This window comes from Nerophis lumbriciformis, linkage group LG01 (genome assembly GCF_033978685.3).
Source record: "Nerophis lumbriciformis linkage group LG01, RoL_Nlum_v2.1, whole genome shotgun sequence".
NCBI lineage: Eukaryota > Metazoa > Chordata > Actinopteri > Syngnathiformes > Syngnathidae > Nerophis > Nerophis lumbriciformis.
The window spans coordinates 64,105,001-64,108,622 of NC_084548.2; positions in this window are offsets into that span (position 1 = coordinate 64,105,001).

Genomic DNA, 3,622 nt, shown 5'->3' on the forward strand with positions numbered 1-3,622 from the left:
AAAGTGTGAGAGAAAGTGTGTGTGTGAGAAAGAAAGTGTGTGTTTGAGAGTGTGTGTGAGAGAAAGTGTGTGTGAGTGGGAGTGTGTGTGAGGGAGTGTGTGTGAGAGAAAGTGTGTGTGAGAGTGCGTGTGAGAATGGGAGTGTGTGTGAGAGAAAGTGTGTGTGGATAAACTCTGTGTGTGTGAGAGAAAGATTGTGTGAGAGTGAGAGTGTGTGTGAGAGAAAGTGTGTGAGAGTGGGAATGTGTGTGTGAGAAAGTGTGTTTGAGAATGTGTGTGTGTGAGAATGGAAGTGTGTGTGAGAGAAAGTGTGTGTTTGAGAGTGTGTGTGAGAGAAAGTGTGTGCGTGAGAATGGGAGTGTTTGTTAGAGAAACTGTGTGTGTGTGAGTGGGAGTGTGTGTGAGAGAAAGTGTGTGAGAATGTGTGTGAGGGAGAGTGTGTGAGAGAAAGTGTGTGTGAGAGTGGGAGTGTGCGAGAGAGAAAGTGTGTGTGAGAGTGGGAGTGTGTGTGAGAGAAAGTGTGTGTGAGAGAAAGTGTGAGAGAAAGTGTGTGTGTGAGAAAGAAAGTGTGTGTTTGAGAGTGTGTGTGAGAGAAAGTGTGTGTGAGTGGGAGTGTGTGTGAGGGAGTGTGTGTGAGAGAAAGTGTGTGTGAGAGTGCGTGTGAGAATGGGAGTGTGTGTGAGAGAAAGTGTGTGTGGATAAACTCTGTGTGTGTGAGAGAAAGATTGTGTGAGAGTGAGAGTGTGTGTGAGAGAAAGTGTGTGAGAGTGGGAATGTGTGTGTGAGAAAGTGTGTTTGAGAATGTGTGTGTGTGAGAATGGAAGTGTGTGTGAGAGAAAGTGTGTGTTTGAGAGTGTGTGTGAGAGAAAGTGTGTGTTTGAGAGTGTGTGTGAGAGAAAGTGTGTGCGTGAGAATGGGAGTGTTTGTGAGAGAAAGTGTGTGTGTGAGTGGGAGTGTGCGAGAGAGAAAGTGTGTGTGAGAGTGGGAGTGTGTGTGAGAGAAAGTGTGTGTGAGAGTGTGTGTGAGAGAAAGTGTGTGTGTGAGAGAAAGTGTGTGTGAGTGGGAGTGTGTGTGAGGGAGTGTGTGTGAGAGAAAGTGTGTGTGAGAGTGCGTGTGAGAATGGGAGTGTGTGTGAGAGAAAGTGTGTGTGGATAAACTCTGTGTGTGTGAGAGAAAGATTGTGTGAGAGTGAGAGTGTGTGTGAGAGAAAGTGTGTGAGAGTGGGAATGTGTGTGTGAGAAAGTGTGTTTGAGAATGTGTGTGTGTGAGAATGGAAGTGTGTGTGAGAGAAAGTGTGTGTTTGAGAGTGTGTGTGAGAGAGAAAGTGTGTGTTTGAGAGTGTGTGTGTGAGAAAGTGTGTGCGTGAGAATGGGAGTGTTTGTGAGAGAAAGTGTGTGTGTGAGTGGGAGTGTTTGTGAGAGAAAGTGTGTGAGAATGTGTGTGAGGGAGAGTGCGAGAGAGAAAGTGTGTGTGAGAGTGGGAGTGTGTGTGAGAGAAAGTGTGTGTGAGAGTGTGTGTGAGAGAAAGTGTGTGTGTGAGAAAGAAAGTGTGTGTTTGAGAGTGTGTGTGAGAGAAAGTGTGTGTGAGAATGGGAGTGTGTGTGAGAGAAAGTGTGTGTGGATAAACTCTGTGTGTGTGAGAGAAAGATTGTGTGAGAGTGAGAGTGTGTGTGAGAGAAAGTGTGTGAGAGTGGGAATGTGTGTGTGAGAAAGTGTGTTTGAGAATGTGTGTGTGTGAGAATGGAAGTGTGTGTGAGAGAAAGTGTGTGTTTGAGAGTGTGTGTGAGAGAAAGTGTGTGCGTGAGAATGGGAGTGTTTGTGAGAGAAACTGTGTGTGTGTGAGTGGGAGTGTGTGTGAGAGAAAGTGTGTGAGAATGTGTGTGAGGGAGAGTGTGTGAGAGAAAGTGTGTGTGAGAGTGGGAGTGTGCGAGAGAGAAAGTGTGTGTGAGAGTGGGAGTGTGTGTGAGAGAAAGTGTGTGTTTGAGAGTGTGTGTGAGAGAAAGTGTGTGTGTGAGAGTGAGTGTGTGTGAGAGAAAGTGTGTGTGTGCGTGGGAATGTGTGTGAGAGAAAGTGTGTGCGTGAGAATGGGAGTGTTTGTGAGAGAAAGTGTGTGTGTGAAAGTGGGAGTGTGTGTGAGAGAAAGTGTGTGTTTGAGAGTGTGTGTGAGAGAAAGTGTGTGCGTGAGAATGGGAGTGTTTGTGAGAGAAACTGTGTGTGTGTGAGTGGGAGTGTGTGTGAGAGAAAGTGTGTGAGAATGTGTGTGAGGGAGAGTGTGTGAGAGAAAGTGTGTGAGAGAGTGGGAGTGTGCGAGAGAGAAAGTGTGTGTGAGAGTGGGAGTGTGTGTGAGAGAAAGTGTGTGTTTGAGAGTGTGTGTGAGAGAAAGTGCATGTGAGAGAGAAAGTGTGTGTGAGAGAAAGTGTGTGTACATATATACTTACATCATGTATATATTAAATGTTATTATGAATGTTACTACATGACTTATATACTTACATCATGTATATTAAACTTTGATGGAGGTTTTTAGAGCACTTTATAGATCAAATCCATTACCTCCATTGTTAGCTAGTGTTTATTTTATTTACAAGTTAAAAGGCATATTAAAACAAGTTCTTGTCTTACATAAGGATTGTGAAGGACAGGCACAGAAGGGCAGTTCCCCTTTAAGAATCTTTGAACATGTGATACTGTTCCAAGGGCACTGAAAAAAACGACTTTTTAAAAAGGCCGGAAACGCAACACATCACAGTGAGTGAACAAAACAACGCGCTTTAGAAGTGGGAGCGGCGATGAAGACATGCATAATTAATGTTGGCGAGCAGGAAGCACTTCCTGTCATCTCGTTCTTAATGGATCACTTTCACTTTCACTTCGAGTGCCGCTGACCCTCACACTATTCAGCATGAAGACATGAGCGCGCTCAGCCTTCCGTTCCCTTTCGAGGGAAAAAAAAGGCTCACAGCTGTGGCCCTCGCACGCGCGCACGCACGCACGGTGAACGCGCCCTTACGCGGCATCAGTCCTGCGTCCGCGCGGGGGATGACGCCGCAGACGGGCAGGAGGCTCGGGTTCCGGTGTCCTCGCGGGCGAGCCTCTCTCTGGCATGCGCGCGCGCGTCCTGACACGACTCGGTTGCGTAAGAAAAACGCGTGGCCGCGCGCCAGAGACCATTTCCGTGTGCGCGTGCGCAGTCCCCGGCTAATGTCGCGTAGTGACGGTCGCCCGCGCGCGACGATGGCGACGCTACTTCACGCGTGCGCGGACTCTTTTCGGAGAACTGGGGTCAGTCCTGCGGGGAAAGGGGGGCGAAGTCGCAGGGGGGGGGGTTATATTTTGCGGGGAGTTACGTGACCAGCACGCGCCCACGTGGCCGCCACATTGACGTGCGAGGACGAACATGGAGCACGCCAGGAAACAACTGCCGCCGAGGTGCGCGCGGTGCACGAGCACAGGTGAGCTTTGACCTGATAAACCCACGCACCGACATGAACGTGCACGAAGTAGCGTGGGGGTCACTGATAGTGTGTGTTTGTTTTGTTGACATTGTTTTGTGTGTCTGGGCTGTTTTTGTCTACAAACCCCGTTTCCGTATGAGTTGGGAAATTGTGTTAGATGTAAATATA